We start from the raw sequence: 26,094 nt of genomic DNA, 5'->3' as shown, positions 1-26,094 counted from the left end.
GAGCTTCAGGTTTTTCTACGAAGAAGCTCAAACCCGAGAAAAGATTCTGCTGTCACTGCTGCAGGACTGCGGCAGACAAGGGGCCGGCACGGTTACGTGGGTGCTGACGGTGGGTCACGTGACCGCTTCTCTCACCAGGGGCAAACGTTGAGGTGTGTTGTTTCCAAAAGGGACAGGAAGGACCCACACCCGACAATTGACAGACTGCGTGGGAAGAGTGGTAGGATGTTATGGTGGGTGGGCGGTGTCTCTCCATGCTGCACTAGCTCGAAAACTAATCACTCAGGCAACCAGAATTGTTAAGACAGCATTTGTCGTTAGAGGAAGCAATCCCTCAGCCAATCACGAGCGTCTTGGCGGGGGTCTCTTTTGTCCTGCAGCTCAAGAAGCAGGAAGCCATCCTGCGGGAGGCATCGTGGAGAGAGCAGCGGTCTCTGTTGGAGGGGGTGGGTTCGAAGCTGGAAATGGCGCGCGTGTAGGTGGTGGATGAGACTAGATCAGGTGCAGAAAGTGCCTTGGACTCTCCTGCACCCTCCTGCCTTCTGAATACCCCTTCTCCTTTCGGGGCTCCCTGCACAGGCGTGTGCCTATGTGTTTCTGTGTGTCAGTCGGGGAGGTGGACTCACGGAGGAAATTGGCTTCAGGGGAGCCCAGAGAGAGGAAATGGTGAAATGACAGTTCGTGAACACCCGTGGCGTTGGCTCAGGAAAGGAGATGTGAAGATGGGAACCGTGAGCTACACTGTCTACTGTCTGTCTGTCTTTTCCAGACGATGGGGATGGCTGAGGTCAGCTCAGAATTGCAGGGGATGGGTGGGTGGGGGGTGGTAGGAAAAGGAGGGCGTGAATAAAACTGCTTTATAACTCCAACGGTCCAGCTGCTGAACCCTAACTCCAATCTGGACAGCTCTAAGGAAGGGCGAGGGGAACAGTCTCATGAAAAGAGGATTTAGATGCTTTGAGCCCTTCATATAGGATTTCTCATTGGAATGCCACCAAACTTCTCAGACCCCAAGAGGATCCCTGGATCTCACTCCGAGGCAAGAGGATCCCTGGATCTCACTCCGAGGCAGCAGCTCTCTCCCTTCTAGGAACCCAAAAGTTTCTGCTTCATCTGAGGCTCCTTCCCCCTGCTGTCCTGGGCCTGAGAGGAGAGTCTTTCTGGGAACCACCTTCAGAAACTGCTTTATGGATGGTCTTACATGTTCCCCTTTCTGACACTGTGTTTTTTTCCCTGTGTTTGCTCCCTGCCTGCTTCTTAGGACTTGTTCCTAGGTAGCAGCCCTTGTTAAATCTTGTTCTCTGTAACTGAACATTCCCCCCACCCTATGCATCCAGTGGATACCAAGGGCAGTTTAGGAAAGTATCACCAGGAAGTAATGAATTTTCCTAAGCACACTCATATCCTTATTTTTATACTCACTATGGAGTTGAAACTATGCCGTAATACTATTTCAGGCCTTCCTGTTCACATTTAAAAGCTAGGATTGAGCAGAGGGCATGTGGGACAAACTTACAGAGATTGAGGCCTAGGACTACCTCCTTCTCTCTTACCTCTTGCTTTCTGTTATTATCCTCTTCCCTCCACTCTCTGGAATGCTGGTAATAATAAATATTGGCAAATGTTTATGTTATGGCCTTTCCCCTCAAGCTCTGTTGTTTCTTTCTTTTTATGAAAGTATTGTTGATACACAATCTTATGATGGTTTCACATCCAGGGGCTTCCTGAATGTAAATACGCTGATATGTAAACACTGGTTTCAACATTCAACCATATTATCAAGTCCTTACACCGTCTATTGTGGTCACTGTCTGTCAGCGTAGTAAGTTGTTATAGAGTCATTACTTGTGTTCTCCATGCTGTCCCGCCTTTCCCATGACTGACATATATTATGATTGTGAATTATAGTGCCCCTTAATCCTCTTCTCTGTTCCCACCCACCCTCCCCAACCCTTCCCCTTTGGTAACCACTAGTGCCTTATTGGTGTTTGTGAGTCTGCTGCTAATTTTATTCCTTCAGTTTTGCTTTGTTTTTATACTCCATAAATGAGTGAAATCATTTGGTATTTGTCTTTCTCCACCTGGCTTATTTCACTGAGCATAATACTCTCTAGGTCCATCCATGTTGATGCAAATGGTAGGATTTGTTTTCTTCTTATGGTTGAATAGTATGCTATTTTGCATAGGTACCACATCTTCTTTATCCATTTATCTACTGATGGACACTGAGGTTGCTTCCATATCTTGGCTGTTGTAACAAGCAATGATAAACATAGGGGTGCATCTGTCTTTTTGAATCAGGGATCTTGTTTTCTTCGGGTAAATTCCTAGGAGTGGAGTTACTTGGTCAAATGATATTTCTATTTTTAGTTTTTTGAGGAACCTCCATAATGCTTACCTTGACGGTTGAACCAATTTACATTCCCACTAACAGTGTAGGAGGGTTCTGTTTCTTTTATGTGTGTTTTTAGTTTGACAAAAGAATACTTCAAACATGATGTAGTATAAGAAATAATGTATCTAAACTTTGTCCCTGGTTCCTGGCACAAAGCTTCAAAAACTTTGAAATTTCTTGAACAATAGAAGTGTCCTTGTTATGCTCATTAATTGACTTATGATAGGCCCCTAGAGAGCTTCAGGATGTGAAGTGGTCATCAGAAGGACCAACGACCATGTGATTAGAGTTGGAACTTCAGGCCAGCCAGAACTGCAGAGAAGGAGGGAGGGTTGGCTTTTGGGTTCAGTCACTTGGCAAATGATTTAATCAATTATGCCTATGTAATGAAACCCCAATGATCAAGGCTCAGTGGAGCTTCCTGAGTGTAAACACACTTATATCCAGGGAGGGTGATGTGCCCTGAATCCATGGGAAGAGGGCATGGTAACTGTGTATCTAAGACCCTTCCATACCTTGTCCTATGTGTAACCTTTATAGTAAATTTATAATTGTAAGTATAGCATTTATAGTGAGTCTGTGAGTTGTCCTGGTAAACTAACATACCTGAGGGAGTCATGGGAGCCTCTAAATTTATAGCTTTTCTGTTAGAAGTATGGGGGGCCCCCACAAGACTTGTGACTGATGTCTAATCTTAAGTGGGGGCTATATTGTTAGGGACTACTCCCTTAAGCCTATGGAGTTTGATGCTAACTCCAGGTAGTTGGTATCAAATAATTGATGTCAGAACAATGGTGTCACACATCCCTATTTTTAGCAACCACTCAGATTAATAGCTGTAAACTTACCTCTCATCCCGTGTATTGTACATAAACAAGTTTCAACGAAGAAGGCAGAGCCCACCAGTGTATTATGGGTGAAAAAAGCAGCATGATTTTGTGGCCTGTGCCTGCAGTTTGGATGATTTTTAAAGTTGTTTTTTCTTATCAGCACTCCCTAAGCCTAGAATTCCTGTTGAGGTACTGCATTTATATTTGAGGAGCTTCACATTGTGGCCTAGCCAGATACATCTAAGTCCCACCTGCACCCTGAAGCAGGTACTTCACCAATTCATGCCTGTGGATTTTTTTCGGTCTCTGCCAAAGGGCAAGGTAAGTATGGTGTGTGTGTGTGTGTGTGTGTGTGTTGTGTGTGTGTGTGTGTGTCCAAGCATGAAGAGGATTATCGTGGTTCTGATCACACTTTGGGTAGGACTTGTAGGGGCCAGGATAATCCTTTTTTCTCCTGGGGTGTAACTGAAGTAAAAACTTCACCACCCATGTGTGCCTTTAGTTTCTGACCCCTTTCTGTGTAAATATTATGGGCTAATTCTTATAATAAGTATCAGCGCCTATTCAGATGTCACTTGACCTAAAATATTGCTGCCTGTAGATAAAATTAGAGTAGATTTGTAATTTGTCCAGTCATGAATGAAAGAAAGGTATCTTTTTACACTACAGCTGCTCTGTTAGCACTCACTGATCCTCTACTCCAGCCCCAATTTCAAAACAACTTCACTGGGATCTCATCTAAAAAGTACTACCAGGTTCACTATGGAGGGTTTCAAGGCCTGGCACCCTTCTGTACAATCCACCTTTCCATCTCCAACTCCTGACACATTCCTCCAAGTCTAGGCCAAGAGTAGAATGATACAAGGACACAGTTTAAGGCGGTACTCATTCTCAGGTGCCTCACCCTATTCCAAACCCTGCTCCACACTGCCTGCACTCAAGTCATATTAGACTATTTGCTGTTTCCTAACCCAACTATATTTTTTGCTTTACTACTTCTCTGCCTTTCCTCTATGCTGTTCCCTCAGTCTTAAAGCTGTCACAACACTTTCTCTGTCTATGGGTAACATATTCATCCTTTTAGGCTCAGCTCAAATGCTAGGGCCTGTTTGAAGTCTTTCTGATACATTATCTCTCCCCCTTAGCCCCTAAGTAGCATGTAATTCCGCCATGCTGGGTACTTTCACAGTGTGTTATTTGCCCTTATTTTTGCATTCATTTCTTTATACCATGTACTGGAGTCTTTATGTTTTTGGTATTGTTAATGTACAATTACTTGAACATTATGGTTACTAGACTCCCCCTATTATCAAGTCACCACCACATATTCCATTACAGTCACTGTCCATGTCCATATAGTAAGATGCTATAGAATCATTACTTGTCTTCTCTGTGTATACTGCCTTTCCAGTGTCTGCTCCCCACTAGATTATGTGTGCTATTCGTAATGCCCCCTTTTCCCCTTAGCCCTCCCTTCCCACCCATCCTCCCCAGTCCCTTTCCCTTTGGTAACTTTTAGTCCATTCTTGGGTTCTGTGAGTCTGCTGCTGTTTTGTGCCTTCAGTTTTTTCTTTGTTCTTATACTCCACAGATGAGGGAAGTCATTTGATACTAGTACAATTACTTGAACATTATGGTTACTAGACTCCCCCTATTATCAAGTCACCACCACATATTCCATTACAGTCACTGTCCATCAGTGTAGTAAGATGCTATAGAATCATTACTTGTCTTCTCTGTGTATACTGCCTTTCCAGTGTCTGCTCCCCACTAGATTATGTGTGCTATTCGTAATGCCCCCTTTTCCCCTTAGCCCTCCCTTCCCACCCATCCTCCCCAGTCCCTTTCCCTTTGGTAACTTTTAGTCCATTCTTGGGTTCTGTGAGTCTGCTGCTGTTTTGTGCCTTCAGTTTTTTCTTTGTTCTTATACTCCACAGATGAGGGAAGTCATTTGATACTAGTCTTTCTCTGTCTGGCTTATTTCACTGAGCATAATAGGTTCTAGCTCCATCCATGTTGCTGCAAATGGTAGGATTTGTTTTCTTCTTATGGCTAAATAATATAACATTGTGTATATGTACCACATCTTTTTATCCATTCATCTACTGATGGACACTTAGGTTGCTTCCATTTCTTGGCTAGTGTAAATAGTGTTGTGATAAACATAGGGGTACATATGTCTTTTTCATACTGGGATCCTGCATTCTTAGGGTAAATTCCTAGGAGTGGAATTCCTGGGTGAAATGGTATTTCTATTTTTAGTTTTTTGAGGAACCTCCATACTGCTTTCCACAGTGGTTGAACTAGTTTACATTCCCACCAGCAGTGTAGGAGGGTTCCCCTTTCTCCACATCCTTGCCAACCTTTGTTATTCCTTGTCTTTTGTATGGTGGCGATCATTACTGGTGTGAGGTGATATCTCATTGTGGTTTTAATTTCCAATTCTCTGATGATTAGTCATGTGGAGTATCTTTTCATGTGCCTGTTGGCCATCTGTATTTCTTCTTTGGAGAAGTGTCTGTTCAGCTCCGCTACCCTTTTTTTTTTGGCATCATTAATCTACAATTACATGAAGAACATTATGTTTACTTGACGCGGTCCAGCCATGCCGAGTTGAGCAGGTCCTGAAGTGCGGAAGGGGGGCGAAGAAAACAAAGAAAGACAGAAAGAGCTGGGAGGGCTGACGCTCCTGCGTGTCACCAGCAAAGCTTTATTTGAGTCCAGAGTATTTATACAGCAAAGAAGCACACTATTCCAGGAAATAGCATTATCCAATAGACAATCAAGCACAGTATTGACGTCAGCGGTAGCCAGGCAAAGGTAGGCACAGCAGGGCTCCTTCAGTTGCTCATGGAATGCGTAAACAGGATGTTCTTTGTTCTCCATTCCCGCCACATCAGCAAGTGGGGGAAGGGCATAGCCCGCTCCCCACATCTCCCCCTTTTTTATTTTATAAGAGGGTGACAGTGCCTGTCTTAGGTGTTCCTGGACGACTCATCTGGACTTACCCGTCACTGGTACGCACATTCCATCATGAGGGCCCTGTCTTAGGTTGCCAGAGGTCTCCAAGACACTTACCTGTCATTGACTATCCTATCCCCTTCTCCACATTCATATAAGGAGGGTGGCACTTAAGAGCTAGCATATGGGTCTCGGAACCCAGTTGCAAAAAAGACCGTAATCCTAGTTTGATGACACAAGGTATCAATAATATCATTACAAGAAGACATAGCAGAGCAGTCACAATGGATAACAGAAAATGGGGCAAGTCTCCCAACTTGCCGAAAGGAGAGGCTGCGTGCTTGAGGGTGTCTAGGATATCTTGAGAGGTTTTAACAGGATCAAACCACAGTTCGGTCAAACTATTGACATAGATTGCAGTTTGTACATTCTCAGTTAATGCTACAGCTGCTACACTAGAAGATACAATAAAGGAAATTAAAGATAACAACCTTGCAATAATGAGGTCCACAGCTCTCTTGGGACGGTCTAGAGCTTTCCTCAATTCTATCAACACTTACAGGCCCTTATCATACCGAGGTCCCCTGTGGTTCACGGGAATCAAAAGGAAGGGGGGTTGCTTAAGTAAAAGAACCATGGTATTGTTGGACATAGAAGAGATGCAGCTAGTGAGACTGCAATTTTTACAGGCAATGTGAAACATATTTTTCTTTTTTTTTTTTTTTTTTGTAGATAATTATTTTTTTATTGAAGGGTAGTTGACACACAGTATTACATTACATTAGTTTCAGGTGTACAACATAGTGATTCAACATTTATATACATAACAATTCTAGGTACCAGCTATCACCATACCAAGCTGTTACAATATCTTGACTATATTCATTACATCCCGGTTACTTATTATTTTACCATTGGAAGTGTGTACTTTTTGTTTTTTGTGAGGGCATCTCTCATATTTATTGATCAAATGGTTGTTAACAACAATAAAATTCTGTATAGGGGAGTCAATGCTCAATGCACAATCATTAATCCACCCCAAGCCTAATTTTCGTCAGACTCCAATCTTCTGAAGCATAATGAACAAGTTCTTACATGCAGAACAAATTCTTACATAGTGAATAAGTTCTTACATGGTGAACAGTACAAGGGCAGCCATCACAGAAACCTTCGGTTTTGCTCATGCATTATGAACTATAAACAGTCAGTTCAAATATGAATACTCATTTCATTTTTATACTTGATTTATATGTGGATACCACATTTCTCTCTTTATTATTATTATTTTTAATAAAATGCTGAAGTGGTAGGTAGATACAAGATAAAGGTAGAAAACATAGTTTAGTGTTGTAAGAGAGCAAATGTAGATGATCAGGTGTGTGCCTGTAGACTATGTGTTAATCCAAGCTAGACAAGGGCAATAAAACATCCACGGATGCAGAAGATTTCTCTCAGAACAGGGGGGGTGAGGTTCTAAGCCTCACCTCTGTTGATCCCCAATTTCTAACCTGATGACCCCCCTGTGACTGTGCCTGTCTTAGGTTGTTCCTCCCTTGAGGAATCTTACCCATCTCTGGCTAACCAGTCATCTTCCGGGGCCATACAGGGAAATGTAAAGTTGGTACTTACTGTTTGAAATGGTTAGCTCTTTATTTCGTTGCATATTTATGCCCTGTAGCTTCTATGCCCAGCATTTGTCTTGAGGTATCTTTACCACTTGGAAGAATTATGATACTCGGTAAATTTGATATGAGGCACGAATTCTATTTAAGGGTTGTAATTAGGAAGGAAGAAGAAAAGCTATAGAAGTAGCAGGCAGAAGAAAACATGGGAAGATTGATTATTTCTTTGACATATCTTCTTGTAGAGTAACTTCAGCATGTATCGGTTTTAAGCTACTACTTAAATTGCACACACACATTAACATAATAGGAGTATAGTTACATAACCAAAGTATACCTGTAATTACCAGCCATCTCCAGTGAAACCAAGAAAACCAGTTAGGCACCTTAGGCATTTGTGAAAACTTATCTATGATATGGTGGATATTGTCCAACTGAATTTGAACAGTCTGAGAGCAATCAGACAAATTAAAACAACCCATTCCTGGGGAATGTTCACATCCCTTATGTTCTTTTAACAGTAAATAGTCTGTAGTTGTAAGATTTTGGAGCGCTACAATTTGCACTTCTCCTAATTCTTGGTTGAGTTCCAACAGTATAGATCCAGTCAAATTTGTTGTTTTACTGTATGCACAGGCCAGCTTAGATATCTCCTTCCTCATTCCCATGGCAAGTCCAGGAACTGGTGGGATGAGTGCATCTACAGCTGTAGCAGTGCGTGGATCTTTGTTGGGGTTTTTTGCTGATCCTCTTCTGGCATGAGTCTTCCAGAGAGTGCTGATGTTGGAAGTTCTTTTTCATATCGTATCTTAGTTCATTTTCGGGGTAGCCCAATTAGGCTTTGATCCTCTGTATAAACACAAACACACCCTTTGCCTACACTTTTATATGCCCTTTATACTCTTGTGTAGAGCTCATTGGAGGTTACCACACAGGAACTGCCTTTTTTTTTTTTTTGGTATCACTAATCTACACTTACATGATGAATATTGTATTTACTAGGCTCTCCCCTATCCCAGGTCCACCCTATAAACTCCTTTACAGTCACTGTCCATCAGCATAGCAAAATGTTGTAGAATCACTACTTGCCTTCTCTGTGTTGTACAGCCCTCCCTTTTCTCCTATCCCCCCATGCATGCTAATCTTAATACCCCCCTACTTCTCCCCTCCCCCTTATCCCTCCCTACCCATCCATCCTACCCAGTCCCTTTCCCTTTGGCACCTGTTAGTCCATTCTTGAGTTCTGTGATTCTGCTGCTGTTTTGTTCCTTCAGTTTTTCCTTTGTTCTTATATTCCACAGATAAGTGAAATCATTTGGTATTTCTCTTTCTCCGCTTGGCTTGTTTCACTGAGCATAATACCCTCCAGCTCCATCCATGTTGCTGCAAATGGTTGGATTTGCCCTTTTCTTATGGCTGAGTAGTATTCCATTGTGTATATGTACCACATCTTCTTTATCCATTCATCTATCGATGGACATTTAGGTTGCTTCCAATTCTTGGCTATTGTAAATAGTGCTGCGATAAACATAGGGGTGCACTGATCTTTCTCATACTTGATTGCTGCATTCTTAGGGTAAATTCCTAGGAGTGCAATTCCTGGATCAAATGATAGGTCTGTTTTGAGCATTTTGATGTACCTCCATACTGCTTTCCATAATAGATGAACTAACTTACATTCCCACCAGCAGTGTAGGAGGGTTCCCCTTTCTCCACAGCCTCGACAACATTTGTTGTTCTCTGTCTTTTGGATGGCAGCCATCCTTACTGGTGTGAGGTGATATCTCATTGTAGTTTTAATTTGCATTTCTCTGATAATTAGTGATGTGGAGCATCTTTTCATGTGTCTGTTGGCCATCTGTATTTCTTTTTTGGAGAGCTGTTCAGTTCCTCTGCCCCTTTTTTAATTGGGTTATTTGTTTTTTTTCTTGTTGAGGCATGTGAGCTCTTTATATATTCTGGACGTCAAGCCTTTATCGGATGTGTCATTCTCAAATATATTCTCCCATACTGTAGGGTTCCTTTTTGTTCTATTGATGGTGTCTTTTGCTGTACAGAAGCTTTTCAGCTTAATATAGTACCACTTACTCATTTTTGCTGTTGTTTTCCTTGCCTGGGGAGATATGTTCAAGAAGAGGTCACTCATGTTTATGTCTAAGAGGTTTTTGCCTATGTTTTCTTCCAAGAGTTTAATGGTTTCATGACTTACATTCAGGTCTTTGATCCATTTTGAGTTTACTTTTGTATATGGGATTAGACAATAGTCCAGTTTCATTCTCCTACATGTAGATGTCTAGTTTTGCCAGCACCATCTGTTGAAGAGACTGTCATTTCGCCATTGTATGTCCATGGCTCCTTTATCAAATATTAATTGACCATATATGTCTGGGTTAATGTCTGGATTCTCTAGTCTGTTCCATTGGTCTGTGGCTCTGCTCTTGTGCCAGTACCAAATTGTCTTGATTACTATGGCTTTATAGTAGAGTTTGAAGTTGGGGAGTGAGATGCCCCCTACTTTATTCTTCTTTCTCAGGATTGCTTTGGCTATTCGGGGTCTTTGGTGTTTCCATATGAATTTTTGAATTATTTGTTCCAGTTCATTGAAGAATGTTGCTGGTAGTTTCATAGGGATTGCATCAAATCTGTATATTGCTTTGGGCAGGATGGCCATTTTGATGATATTAATTCTTCCTAGCCATGAGCATGGGATGAGTTTCCATCTGTTAGTGTCCCCTTTAATTACTCTTAAGAGTGACTTGCAGTTTTCAGAGTATAAGTCTTTCACTTCCGTGGTTAGCTTTATTCCTAGGTATTTTATTTTTTTTGATGCAATTGTGAATGGAGTTTTTTTCCTGATTTCTCTTTCTGTTGGTTCATTGTTAGTGTATAGGAAAGCCACATATTTCTGTGTGTTGATTTTGTATCCTGCAACTTTGCTGTATTCCGATATCAGTTCTAGTAGTTTTGGGGTGGAGTCTTTAGGGTTTTTTATGTACAGTATCATGTCATCTGCAAATAGTGACAGTTTAACTTCTTCTTTACCAATCTGGATTCCTTGTATTTCTTTGTTTTGTCTGATTGCCGTGGCTGGACCTCCAGTACTATGTTAAATAACAGTGGAGAGAGTGGGCACCCCTTTCTAGTTCCTGATCTCAGAGGAAATGCTTTCAGCTTCTCGCTGTTAAATATAATGTTGGCTGTGGGTTTATCATAGATGGCTTTTATTATGTTGAGGTAGTTGCCCTCTATTCCCATTTTGCTGAGAGTTTTTATCATGAATGGATGTTGAATTTTGTCAAATGCTTTTTCAGCATCTATGGAGATGATCATGTGGTTTTTGTCTTTCTTTTTGTTGATGTGGTAGATGATATTGATGGATTTTCGAATGTTGTACCATCCTTGCATCCCTGGGATGAATCCCACTTGGTCATGGTGTATGATCCTTTTGATATACTTTTGAATTCGGTTTGGTAATATTTTATTAAGTATTTTTGCATCTACATTCATCAGGGATATTGATCTGTAATTTTCTTCTTTGGCGGGGTCTTTGCCTGATTTTGGTATTAGGGTGATGTTGGCTTCATAGAATGAGTTTGGGAGTATTCCCTCCTCTTCTATTTTTTGGAAAACTTTAAGGAGAATGTGTATTATGTCTTCTCTGTGTGTCTGATAAAATTCCGAGGTAAATCCATCTGGCCCGGGAGTTTTGTTCTTTGGTAGTTTTTTGATTACCGTTTCAATTTCGTTGCTGGTAATTGGTCTGTTTAGATTTTCTGTTTCTTTCTGGGTCAATCATGGAAGGTTGTATTTTTCTAGGAAGTTGTCCATTTCTCCTAGGTTTCCCAGCTTGTTAGCATATAGCTTTTCATAGTATTCTCTAATAATTCTTTGTATTTCTGTGGGGTCTGTCGTGATTTTTCCTTTCTCGTTTCTGATATTGTTGATTTGTGTTGACTCTCTTTTCTTCTTAATAAGTCTGGCTAGAGGCTTATCTATTTTGTTTATTTTCTCGAAGAACCAGCTCTTGGTTTCATTGATTTTTGCTATTGTTTTATTCTTCTCAATTTTATTTATTTCTTCTCTGATCTTTATTATGTCCCTTCTTCTGCTGACCTTAGGCCTCATTTGTTCTTCTTTTTCCAATTTCAATAATTACGACATTAGACCATTCATTTGGGATTGTTCTTCCTTTTTTAAATATGCTTTGATTGCTATATACTTTCCTCTTAAGACTGCTTTTGCTGCGTCCCACAGAAATTGGGGCTTAGTATTGTTGTTCTCATTTGTTTCCATATATTGCTGGATCTCCATTTTGATTTGGTCATTGATCCATTGATTATTTAGGAGCGTGTTGTTAAGCCTCCATGTGTTTGTGAGCCTCTTTACTTTCTTTGTACAGTTTATTTCTAGTTTTATGCCTTTGTGGTCTGAAAAGTTGGTTGGTAGGATTTCAATCTTTTGGAATTTTCTGAGGCTCTTTTTGTGGCCTAGTATGTGGTCTATTCTGGAGAATGTTCCATGTGCACTTGAGAAGAATGTATATCCTGTTGCTTTTGGATGTAGAGTTCTATAGATGTCTATTAGGTCCATCTGCTCTACTGTGTTGTTCAGTGCTTCCGTGTCCTTACTTATTTTCTGACCGGTGGATCTATCCTTTGGGGTGAGTGGTGTGTTGAAGTCTCCTAGAATGAATGCATTGCAGTCTATTTCCCCCTTTAGTTCTGTTAGTATTTGTTTCACATATGCTGGTGCTCCTGTGTTGGGTGCATATATATTTAGAATGGTTATATCCTCTTATTGGACTGAGCCCTTTATCATTATGTAGTGTCCTTCTTTATCTCTTGTTACTTTCTTTGTTTTGAAGTCTATTTTGTCTGATATTAGTACTGCAACCCCTGCTTTCTTCTCACTGTTGTTTGCTTGAAATATGTTTTTCCATCCCTTGACTTTTAGTCTGTACATGTCTTTCGGTTTGAGGTGAGTTTCTTGTAAGCAGCATATAGATGGGTCTTGCTTTTTTATCCATTTTATTACTCTATGTCTTTTGATTGGTGCATTCAGCACATTAACATTTAGGGTGACTATTGAAAGATATGTACTTATTGCCATTGTAGGCTTTAAATTCGTGGTTACCAAAGGCTCAAGGTTAGCCTCTTTAGTATCTTACTGCCTAACTTAGCTCGCTTATTGTGCTGTTATATACACTGTCTGGAGATTCTTTTCTTCTCTCCCTTCTTATTCCTCCTCCTCGATTCTTCATATGTTGGGTGTTTTGTGCTGTGCTCTTTCTAGGAGTGCTCCCATCTAGAGCAGTCCCTGCAGTCCCTGTAAGATGTTCTGTAGAGGTGGTTTGTGGGAAGCAAATTCCCTCAGCTTTTGTTTGTCTGGGAATTGTTTAATCCCACCATCATATTTGAATGGTAGTTATACTGGATACAGTATCCTTGGTTCAAGGCCCTTCTGTTTCATTTTATTAAATATATCATGCCATTCTCTTCTGGCCTGTAGGGTTTCTGTCGAGAAGTCTGATGTTAGCCTGATGGGTTTTCCTTTATAGGTGACCTTTTTCTCTCTAGCTGCCTTTAAAACTCTTTCCTTGTCCTTGATCTTTGCCATTTTAATTATCATGTGTCTTGGTGTTGTCCTCCTTGGATCCTTTCTGTTGGGGGTTCTTTGTATTTCCGTGGTCTGTTTGATTATTTCCTCCCCCTGTTTGGGGAAGTTTTCAGCAATTATTTCTTCCAAGATACTTTCCATCCTTTTCCACTCTCTTCTTCTTCTGGTACCCCTATAATATGGATATTGTTCCTTTTGGATTGGTCACACAGTTCTCTTACTATTGTTTCATTCCTGGAGATCCTTTTGTCTCTCTCTATGTCAGCTTCTATGCGTTCCTGTTCTCTGGTTTCAATTCCATCAATGGCCTCTTGCATCTTATCCATTCTGCTTATAAATCCTTCCAGAGTTTGTTTCATTTCTGTAATCTCCTTTCTGGCATCGGTGATCCCCCTCCGGACTTCATCCCATTTCTCTTGCATATTTCTCTGCATGTCTGTCAGCATATTTATGATTCTTATTTTGAGTTCTTTGTCAGGAAGACTGGTTAGGTCTGTCTCCTTCTCTGGTGTTGTCTCTGTGATCTTTGTCTGCCTGTAGCTTTGCCTTTTCATGGTGATAGGAATAGTTTGCAGAGCTGGGACAAGTGACGGCTGGAAGAACTTCCCTTCTTGTTGGTTTGTGGCCCTCCTATCCTGGGAGAACAGCGACCTCTAGTGGCTTTTGCTGGGCAGCTGCACGCAGACAGGGTTTCTGCTTCCTGCCCGGCTGCTATGGAGTTTATCTCCGCTGTTGCTGTGGGCATGGCCTGGTTTGCGCCTCTGCTCCAAAGTGGTGGAGTCGCGTTGGAGGGGAAGCGGCCTGGAGGCTATTTATCTCTGTAAGTGGCCTCCCTGCTCCCTGCAGCCCAGGGGTTAGGGTTCCCAGAGATCCCCGCATTCTCTACCTCTGGATTACGTGTCCCGCCCTGCCCCTTTAAGACTTCCAAAAAGCACCCGCCAAAACAAAACAACGACCACAAAAAAAAAAAAAAAATTTAAATTAAAAAAAAAAGTTTTTTTTAATTAAAAAAAAAAAGGTGTCCGCTTGTTTTTCTTTATTCTCCGGCACCAGCCTCAGGCATCTGCTCACCAGTCTTGCTGCCCTGTTTCCCTAGTATTGGGGGCCCTATCCCTTTAAGACTTCCAAAAAGCGCTTGCCAAAACAAAACAGCAAAAAAAAAAAAATTGGTCGCTCGCTTTTCTTATGTCCTCCGGCGCCCGGCCTCCAGTGCCCGCTCACTGTTCTTGCTGCCCTGTTTTCCTAGTATCCAGGGCCCTGCACTCTGGCCCGGATGGCTGGGGCTGGGTGTTCGGCAGTCCTGTGCTCTGTCTCCCTTCCGCTCTTCCTATTCTTCTCCCGCCACGAGTTGGGGGGTTGGACGCTCGGCTCCCACCAGGCCGGGGCTTGTATCTTACCCACTTCGCGAGGCGCTGGGTTCTCTCAGGTGTGGATGTGGTCTGGATATTGTCCTGTGTCCTCTGGTCTTTATTCTAGGAAGGGTTGTCTTTGTTATATTTTCATAGATATATGTGGTTTTGGGAGGAGATTTCCGCTGCTCTACTCATGCCGCCATCTTCCGCCAAAACATATTTTTCTGATGTCATATTAATAGAAATAGACTCTACCAACAGCGCATGGGGGGGCAACGCAAGCCACCACATGTGTGTCATTGTTTACATTAATGCTTGTACTATTATCCCAATCTAACTCTCCCATAGCCACCCCTATTTTCCACCAAGAGGTTTGAGGGTACCCATCTGGAGTGTACCAAAGTCCCATGGAGAGTCCTCTATATTGCAGGGCCGGCGTCTTTGAATTTGGTCCTACAGACCAGTCCACAATGTGAAGCTCTTTAGTGATGTTCATCTGCTGTGGCCATTCACCACCTGTGCCCGCAAGTGAAGGGGAGCCCTTGCACTTTGTCCAGGGTAGTGGCAATGTGTCATTTTTAAGTGAAGATGAAGATGTAAGCACACTGCACACAGGGTGGTCGGAAGGCAAGGTGCCATTGCTCCTTTTGCTAGGTGTTCCGATGGGCCTCCCAAAATGTCAGAATCATTGGAGTAAATCTGTACCTCGGGAGACTTCCAACTTACTGGATGGAGCAGAGGGGGTTCAGGAACATACGCCCAATATATGTGTTGAACTGCTTGCTCCGCTGCTTGCTCTTCAGCTGGGGTCCTCCAAAGCTGGAGCAGGATCAGGAGTAATATGGTCTGCATGACGCACCAGCCTTTCTGGCAACCACCTCGGACCCTCAGCATCCTGTGGAAAGACACAAATGTGTCCTCGCCCCCAAAGAAGGACAGGATCTGGACCTTGCCACGCCCCAGTCAGAGGATCTTTCCATCGCATCTGTGCGAGGGGTGGACGATTGCCAGAGCACCAAAAGCGCTCTGCGGAACTGTGTCCCGCAAAGTCTAGAGTTAAAAATTTTTAAATATAGAGTGCATGGGATAAATAATTCAAAGGTGTAACGGGGTATAACTCCCCCTTCTTAATTTTATTGAGCTGGGCTTTCAAAGTGCCATGGGCTCTTTCAACAATGCCTTGGTCCTGGGGATTATAGGTGATGCCTGTCTTGTGGGCAATACCCCATTGTGCACAAAATGTGTGAAAGCGGCTACTGGTATAGCCAGATCCATTGTCCATTTTAATCAGCTTGGGAATGCCCATAACAGCAAAGCAAGAGAGGCAATGGCGAATAACTTGTGAAGTGGATTCTCCAGAGAGAGCGGTAGCATGCAAGAAACCTGAATAGGTGTCAATGGTAACATGGACATATTTTAATTTTCCAAATTCAGGGATGTGCGTGACATCCATCTGCCACAGGTGATTTGGCAGGCACTGTTGGCATTCTCATAGGCCAACTGTGTGACTAGGGTGGTACTAGCCTGATTCTCCAAATGTTCTCCCTGCTGTCTTCAATAGGTGAGCTGCAAATTCTTGAAATGGCTCATCAGGCCCTTGCCTGATTTTAGAGACCTCCTCTGTTCTACTAGTACTTTCTGGGAGAGCCTTCCATGCTCTTCTAGCTGCCGCATTTGTTTGAGCATATACTGCTAGCTGAAAGACCAACTGTTGATCCACCTCAGCATATTGGCCCTCTCCCGCCAACATGTCAAAAACAATGGGTATTTGCTGAGCAGCGTTAGTCCTAGATGTTTTCTGACAATTCTCATAAAATTCTGATTTCCATAGCAGATAATCTCCCCCTGTAAGACATGCATGTGCTAAGGATTTCCAGTCTCCCACAGGCAAAGCCTCTGTAGTCATAGCTTCTAAGATGGTTAATGTAAACGGAGCAGTGGGGCCATATTTATTGCAGGCCTCTTTCAGCTCTTCCAACTGTTTGAATGGAAATGGCACATGTTGTCTGAATACCTCTCTGTTGTCACCTGGCCGATCTAACACTGGATAGGCAAAAAATTCTTGTGTGTCCTCTCCCTGATCTTGAGCTTGTTGTAGTACTGCCTCAAGAGGAGTAACCTTTCTCTGTCTCTTCTGCATATTAACTGGGAGCACATGAGGCTTTTCTTCCTTAGACTCTACGGGCTGTTTTTCTTTCTGTTCTAAACCCTTCTCTGTCTTTCGCTCCACTGTTTTCTCTTTAGTTTGTTCTGAGGATGTAGGCTGAACAGGATCAAAACCTGCCCTTTCAAGGGGAGCTGTTTCAGCCTTACTCACAGGGGAGTCAGTTCTCTCGGGGTGTGGCTGTCCCACCTTTTGCTGTGCTTCTAAGGCTAAAGTAAGCTGCTTCAGGGTGCCCTGAATTTCATTCCACTGCTCTTAAAAAGGTATTCCGGATGGGTCTGCGGCGACTGTCCGCATTGCTGTGAGCAGGGATGGATAAACTTTCTTGCTAGAGCCTATGGAGGCTATCTCTATTGTTTGTATCTCCTTATTACAAAGTTGAACTAAAGCTCCCTCCACTAGAGGGCTCTGTTCCTCCTCCATCTCCTCGTCCTAGCTGCTGTCCGGTTCGTGATAAAATGGCTCCCGCCCTTCTGGCATTTCTAATGGCGGAGCAGACAGGGAGATGGCTGGAGAAGCAAGATTGCTTTCGTTTTCCTTAGTGGCTTGACCCGTACCAAGGGCATGCTCTTTCATATTTTCTATCTTAAGTCCTTCATGTTGACCTGGAGCCAAGATGGCGGTGTGAGTAGAGCAGCGGAAATCTCCTCCCAAAACCACATATATCTATGAAAATATAACAAAGACAACCCTTCCTAGAATAAAGACCAGAGGACACAGGACAACATCCAGACCACATCCACACCTGTGAGAACCCAGCGCCTCGCGAAGGGGGTAAGATACAAGCCCCAGCCCAGCGGGACACGAGCGCCACTCCCCCCAGCTTCCGGCGGGAGAAGAGGAGGCAGAGCGAGAGGGAGAGGGAGCCCAGGACTGCTGAACACCCAGCCCCAGCCATCCGGACCAGAGCGCAGACACAGTGCATGCACGGGGCCCTGGATACTAGGGAAACAGGGCAGCAAGAACGGTGACCAGGTACCGGAGGCCTGGTGCCAGAGGACATAAGAAAAACGAGCGGCCATTTTTTTTTTGTTGTTGTTGTTTTGTTGAGGTGAGTGCTTTTTGGAAGACTTAAAGGGACAGGGACCCCAATACTAGGGAAACAGGGCAGCAAGACCGGGGAGCGGGTATCGGAGGCCGGCGCCGGAGAATAAAGAAAAACGAGCGGCCATTTTTTATTTTTATGTTTTTTAAAATTTTTTTTTTTGTGTGTGTGTGTGGTCGTTGTTTTCTTTTGGCGGGTGCATTTTGGAAGTCTTAAAGGGGCAGGGCGGGACACTTAATCCAGAGGTAGGGAATCCGGGGATCTTTGGGCACTCTAATCCCCTGGGCTGCAGGGAGCACGGAGGCCCCTTACGGAGATAAATAGCCTCCTGGGCGCTCCCCTCCAATGCGACTCCATCACTTTGGAGCAGCGGCCTGAGCCAGGACACGCCCACAGCAACAGCGGAGATAAACTTCATACCAGCCAGGCAGGAAGCAGAAGCCCTGTCTGCACGCAGCTACCCAGCACAAGCCACTAGAGGTCGCTGTTCTCCCAGGAGAGGAGGGCCACAAACCAACAAGAAGGGAAGTTCTTCCAGCCGTCACTCGTCCCAGCTCTGCAAACTATTCCTATTACCATGAAAAGACAAAATTACAGGCAAACCAAGATCACAGAGACACAAGAGAAGGAGACAGACCTAACCAGTCTTCCTGACAAAGAATTCAAAATGAAAATCATAAACATGCTGACAGAGATGCAGAGAAATATGCAAGAGAAATGGGATGAAGTCCGGAGGGGGATCACCGATGCCAGAAAGGAGATTACAGAAATGAAACAAACTCTGGAAGGATTTATAAGCAGAATGGATAAGATGCAAGAGGCCATTGATGGAATTGAAACCAGAGAACAGGAACGCATAGAAGCTGGCATAGAGAGAGACAAAAGGATCTCCAGGAATGAAACAATAGTAAGAGAACTGTGTGACCAATCCAAAAGGAACAATATCCATATTATAGGGGTACCAGAAGAAGAAGAGAGTGGAAAAGGATGGAAAGTATCTTGGAAGAAATAATTGCTGAAAACTTCCCCAAACAGGGGGAGGAAATAATCAAACAGACCACGGAAATACAAAGAACCCTCAACAGAAAGGATCCAAGGAGGACAACACCAAGACACATGATAATTAAAATGGCAAAGATCAAGGACAAGGAAAGAGTTTTAAAGGCAGCTAGATAGAAAAAGGTCACCTATAAAGGAAAACCCATCAGGCTAACATCAGACTTCTCGACAGAAACCCTACAGGCTAGAAGAGAATGGCATGATATATTTAATGCAATGAAACAGAAGGGCCTTGAACCAAGGATACTGTATCCAGCACGACTATCATTTAAATATGATGGTGGGATTAAACAATTCCCAGACAAACAAAAGCTGAGGGAAATTGTTTCCCACAAAAAACCTCTACAGGACATCTTACAGGGACTGCTCTAGATGGGAGCACTCCTAGAAAGAGCACAGAACAAAACACCCAACATATGAAGACTGGAGGAGGAGGAATAAGAAGAGAGAGAAGAAAAGAATCTCCAGACAGTGTATATAACAGCTCAATAAGCGAGCTAAGTTAGGCAGTAAGATACTAAAGAGGCTAACCTTAAACCTTTGGTAACCACGAATTTAAAGCCTGCAATGGCAATAAGTACATATCTTTCAGTAGTCACCCTAAATGTAAATGGACTGAATGCACCAATCAAAAGACACAGAGGAATAGAATGGATAAAAAAGCAAGACCCATCTATATGCTGCTTACAAGAAACTCACCTCGAACCCAAAGACATGTACAGACTAAAAGTCAAGGGATGGAAAAACATATTTCATACAAACAACAGCGAGAAGAAAGCAGCGGTTGCAGTACTAATATCAGACAAAATAGACTTCAAAACAAAGAAAGTAACAAGAGATAAAGAAGGACACTACATAATGATAAAGGGCTCAGTCCAATAAGAGGATATAACCATTCTAAATATATATGCACCCAACACAGGAGCACCAGCATATGTGAAACAAATACTAACAGAACTAAAGGGGGAAATAGACTGCAATGTATTCATTCTAGGAGACTTCAACACACCACTCACCCCAAAGGATAGATCCACCGGGCAGAAATTAAGTAAGGACATGGAAGCACTGAACAACACAGTAGAGCAGATGGACCTAATAGACATCTGTAGAACCCTACATCCAAAAGCAACAGGATATACATTCTTCTCAAGGGCACATGGAACATTCTACAGAATAGACCACATACTAGCCCACAAAAAGAGCCTCAGCAAAATAGAAAATATTGAAATTCTACCAACCAATTTTTCAGACCACAAAGATATAAAAGTATAAATAAATTCTACAAAGAAAACAAAAAGGGTCACAAACACATGGAGGTTTAACAACATGCTCCTAAATAATCAATGGATCAACAAACAAATTAAAATAGAGATCAAGGAATATATAGAAACAAATGACAACAATAACACAAAGCAGCAACTTCTGTGGGACGTAGTGAAAGCAGTCTTAAGAGGAAAGTATATAGCGATCCAGGCACACTTGAAGAAGCAAGAACAATCCCAAATGAATAGTCTAACAACACAATTATCGAAATTGGAAAAAGAAGAACAAATGAGGCCTAAAGTCAGCAGAAGGAGAGACATAATAAAGATCAGAGAAGAAATACACAAAATTCAGAAGAATAAAACAATAACAAAAATCAATGAAACCAAGAGCTGGTTCTTTGAGAAAATAAACAAAATAGGTAAGCCTCTAGCCAAACTTATTAAGAGAAAAAGAGAATCAACACAAATCAACAGAATCATAAATGAGAATAGAAAAATCATGACAGACTCCACAGAAATACAAAGAATTATTAAAGACTACTATGAAAACCTATATACCAACAAGCTGGAAACTTGAATCAACACAAATCAACAGAATCAGAAATGAGAATGGAAAAGTCATGACAGACTGCACAGAAATACAAAGAATTATTAAAGACTACTATGAAAACCTATATGCCAACAAGCTGGAAAACCTAGAAGAAATGGACAACTTCCTGGAAAAATACAACCTTCCAAGACTGACCAAGGAAGAAACACAAAAGTTAAAGAAACCAATTACGAGCAAAGAAATTGAAACGGTAATAAAAACACTACCCAAGAACAAAACCCCCGGGCCGGACGGATTTACCTCGGAATTTTATCAGACACACAGAGAAGACATAATACACATTCTCCTTAAAGTTTTCCAAAAAATAGAAGAGGAGGGAATACTCCCAAACTCATTCTATGAAGCCAACATCACCCTAATACCAAAATCAGGCAAAGACCCCGCCAAAGAAGAAAATTACAGATCAATATCCCTGATGAATGTAGATGCAAAAATACTTAATAAAATATTAGCAAACCGAATTCAAAAGTATATCAAAAGGATCATACACCATGACCAAGTGGGATTCATCCCAGGGATGCAAGGATGGTACAACATTCGAAAATCCATCAATATCATCTACCACATCAACAAAAAGAAAGACAAAAACCACATGATCATCTCCATAGATGCTGAAAAAGCATTTGACAAAATTCAACATCCATTCATGATAAAAACTCTCAGCAAAATGGGAATAGAGGGCAAGTACCTCAACATAATAAAGGCCATATATCATAAACCCACAGCCAACATTATATTGAACAGCGAGAAGCTGAAAGCTTTTCCTCTGAGATCGGGAACTAGACATGGATGTCCACTCTCCCCACTGCTATTTAACATAGTACTGGAGGTCCTAGCCATGGCAATCAGACAAAACAAAGAAATACAAGGAATCCAGATTGGTAAAGAAGAGGTCAAACAGTCCCTATTTGCAGATAACATGATATTGTACATAAAAAACCCTAAAGACTCCACCCCAAAACGACTAGAACTGATATCGGAATACAGGAAAGTTGCAGGATAGAAAATTAACACACAGAAATCTGAGGCTTTCCTATACACTAACAATGAACCAATAGAAAGAGAAATCAGGAAAACAACTCCATTCACAATTGCATCAAAAAGAATAAAATACCTAGGAATAAATCTAACCAAAGAAGTGAGTGACATATACTCTGAAAACTACAAGTCACTCTTAAGAGAAATTAAAGGGGACACTAACAGATGGAAACTCATCCCATGCTCATGGCTAGGAAGAATTAATATAGTCAAAATGGCCATCCTCCCCAAAGCAATATACAGATTTGATGCAATCCCTATCAAATGACCAGCAACATTCTTCAATGAACTGGAACAAATAATTCAAAAATTCATATGGAAACACCAAAGACCCCGAATAGCCAAAGCAATCCTGAGAAAGAAGAATAAAGTAGGGGGATCTCACTCCCCAATTTCAAGCTCTACTATAAAGCCATAGTAATCAAGACAATTTGGTACTGGCACAAGAATACAGCCACAGACCAGTGCAACAGACTAGAGACTCCAGACATTAACCCAAACATATATGGTCAATTAATATTTGATAAAGGAGCCATGGACATACAATGGCGAAATGACAGTCTCTTCAACAGATGGTGCTGGCAAAACTGGACAGCTACATGTAGGAGAATGAAACTGGACCATTGTCTAACCCCATATACAAAAGTAAACTCAAAATGGATCAAAGACCTGAATGTAAGTCATGAAACCATTAAACTCTTGGAAGAAAACATAGGCAAAAACCTCTTAGACATAAACATGAGTGACCTCTTCTTGAACATATCTCCCCGGGCAAGGAAAACAACAGCAAAAATGAGTAAGTGGGACTATATTAAGCTGAAAAGCTTCTGTACAGCAAAAGACACCATCAGTAGAACAAAAAGGAACCCTACAGTATGGGAGAATATATTGGTAAATGACAGATCCGATAAAGGCTTGACGTCCAAAATATATAAAGAGCTCACACGCCTCAACAAACAAAAATCAAATAATTCAATTAAAAAATGGGCAGAGGAACTGAACAGACTGTTCTCCAAAAAAGAAATACAGATGGCCAACAGACACATGAAAAGATGCTCCACATCACTAATTATCAGAGAAATGCAAATTAAAACTACAATGAGATATCACCTCACACCAGTAAGGATGGCTGCCATCCAAAAGACAGAGAACAACAAATGTTGTCGAGGCTGTGGAGAAAGGGGAACCCTCCTACACTGCTGGTGGGAATGTAAGTTAGTTCATCCATTATGGAAAGCAGTATGGAGGTACATCAAAATGCTCAGAACAGACCTACCATTTGATCCAGGAATTGCACTCCTAGGAATTTACCCTAAGAATGCAGCAATCAAGTATGAGAAAGATCAGTGCACCCCTATGTTTATCGCAGCACTATTTCCAATAGCCAAGAATTGGAAACAACCTAAATGTCCATCGGTAGATGAAGGGATAAAGAAGATGTGGTACATATACACAATGGAATACTACTCAGCCATGAGAAGAGGGCATATCCTACCATTTGCAGCAACATGGATGGAGCTGGAGGGTATTATGCTCAGTGAAATAAGCCAAACGGAGAAAGAGAAATACCAAATGATTTCACTCATCTGTGGAATATAAGAACAAAGGAAAAACTGAAGGAACAAAACAGCAGCAGAATCACAGAAGCCAAGAATGGTCTAACAGGTACCAAAGGGAAAGGGACTGGGGAGGATGCGTGGGTAGGGAGGGATATGGGGGTGGAGGAAGAAGGGGGGCATTAAGATCAGCATGCATGGGGGGGTGGGAGAAAGGGGAGGGCTGTACAACACAGAGAAGACAAGTAGTGATTCTACAACATTTAGCTATGCTGATGGACAGTGACTGTAAAGGGGTTTATAGTGGGGACCTGGTATAGGGGAGAGCCTAGTAAATATAATATTCTTCATGTAAGTGTAGATTAAAGATAACAAAAAAAAAGAAAAGTAAGAAAAGGGCGATTACTCCATGATAGTATAAAACTAACTGTAAATCATTGATTAATGCATGCTTTAAATATCCTTAATTTTGATCACTTAAAGGGTGTCAGATGATCGGCTATGGACGTAAACTTTTCTGATAATATTCCTTTCTCTGAAAAAAAAAAAAAGCAGTTCCTGTGTGCTGACCGCCAATGAGTCCTACACAATGGTATAAAGGGCAGATCAAAGTGTGGGCAAAGGGTCTGTTTGTGTTTATACAGAGGATCAAAGCCTAATTTGGCTACCCAGAAAATGAACTAAGATACGATATGAAGGTGAAGGGTCTGTTTGTGTTTATACAGAGGATCAAAGCCTAATTTTCCTACCCAGAAAATGAACTAAGATACGATATGAAGGTGAACTTCCAACATCAGCACTCTCTGGAAGAGTCATACCAGAAGATGATCATCAAAAAACCTCAACAAAGATCCAGGCGATGCTGCAGTTGTAGCTGCATTCATCCCACCAGTTCCTGGACTTGCTATGGGAATGAAGAAGGAGATATCTAAGCTGGCCTGTGCATACAGTAAAACAACAAATTTGACTGGATCTACACTGTTGGAACTCAACCAAGAATTAGGACAAGTGCAAGTTGTAGTGCTCCAAAATCTTACAACTACAGACTATCTACTGTTAAAAGAACATATGGGATGTGAACAGTTCCCAGGAATGGGCTGTTTTAATTTGTCTGATGTCTCTCAGACTGTTCAAGTACAGTTGGACAATATCCACCATATCATAGATAAGTTTTCACAAATGCCTAGGGTGCCTAACTGGTTTTCTTGGCTTCACTGGAGATGGCTGGTAATTATAGATCTGCTTTGGTTACATAACTGTATTCCTATTATGTTAATGTGTGTGCAGAATTTAATTAGTAGTTTAAAACCTATACATGCTTAAGTTACTCTACAAGAAGATATGTCAAAGAAATAATCAATCTTCCCATGTTTTCTTCCGTCTGCTACCTCTATAGCTTTTCTTCTTCCTTCCTAATTACAACCCTTAAATAGAATTCGTGCCTCATATCGAATTTACCAAGTATCATAATTCCTCCAATTGGTAAAGATACCTCAGGACAAATGCTGGGCATAGAAGCCACAGGGCATAAATCGGCATAGAAGTAAAAAGCTAACCTTTTCAAACAATATGGCTTCTCTCTCACTTACCAACTTTACATTTCCCTGTATGGCCCCAGAAGCTGACTGGTTAGCCAGAGACAGGTAAGATTCCTCAAGGGAGGAACAACCTAAGACAGGCACAGTTGCAGGGGGGCCTTCAGGTGAGAAATTGGGGAGGTGAGGCTTAGAACCTTACCCCCCCTGTTTTGAGAGAAATCTGCATCCGTGGATGTTTTATTGCCCTTGTCTAGCTTGGATTAACACATAGTCTACAGGCACACACCTGATCATCTACATTTGCTCTCTTACAACACTAAACTAAGTTTTCTACCTTTATCTTACATCTACCTACCACTTCAGCATTTTATTAAAAATAATAATAATAAAGAGAGAAATGTGGTATCCACATATAAATCAAGTATAAAATCCAAATGAGTATTCATATTTGAACTGTTTATAGTTCATAAAGCATGAGCAAATCCGAAAGTTTCTGTGATGACTGCCCTTGTACTGTTCACTATGTAACTTATTCATTATGTAAGAATTTGTTCTACATGTAAGAACTTGTTTGTTATGCCTCAGAAGTTTGGAGACTGACGAAAATTAGGCTTGGGGTGGATTAATGATTGTGCATTGAGCATTGACTCCCCTATACAGAATTTTATTGTCGTTAACAACCGTTTGATCAATAAATATGAGAGATGCCCTCACAAAAAAAAAAAAAAAAAAAAAGGACAGACTTCCAATGGTAAAATAAATAAGTAACTGGGATGTAATGTATAGCATAAGGAATATAGTCAAGATATTGTAACAGCTTGGTAGGGTGATAGCTGGAACCTAGAATTATGTATATAAATGTTCTACCACTGTGTTGTACACTTGAAACTAATGTAATGTAATACTGTGCGTCAACTACCCTTCAATAAAAAATAATTATTTAAAAAAAAAAATAATAATAATAATAATGGGAGAAATGTGGGATCCACATAAAAATCAAGTATAAAAATCAAACGAATATTCATATTTGACCTGATTGTTTA

At 41.6% G+C, this 26,094-nt stretch overlaps 1 protein-coding gene across 1 annotated transcript in view; it reads left to right on the top strand.

Annotated features, from left to right (window-relative positions):
• Positions 1-201: 201 nt before the first annotated feature.
• The window catches only part of GPRASP3 (G protein-coupled receptor associated sorting protein family member 3), a 37,475-nt gene continuing 11,582 nt past the window's right edge, over positions 202-26,094 (top strand). Inside the window, exon 1 of the mRNA XM_057495959.1 lies at positions 202-220. The gene's annotated coding sequence lies outside the window, so the exon portion shown is untranslated. The remainder of the gene's footprint in view (positions 221-26,094) is intronic.

Source organism: Manis pentadactyla, chromosome X, assembly GCF_030020395.1.
Source record: "Manis pentadactyla isolate mManPen7 chromosome X, mManPen7.hap1, whole genome shotgun sequence".
NCBI classification, from domain to species: domain Eukaryota; kingdom Metazoa; phylum Chordata; class Mammalia; order Pholidota; family Manidae; genus Manis; species Manis pentadactyla.
This window is presented reverse-complemented; position numbering and strand designations above follow the sequence as displayed.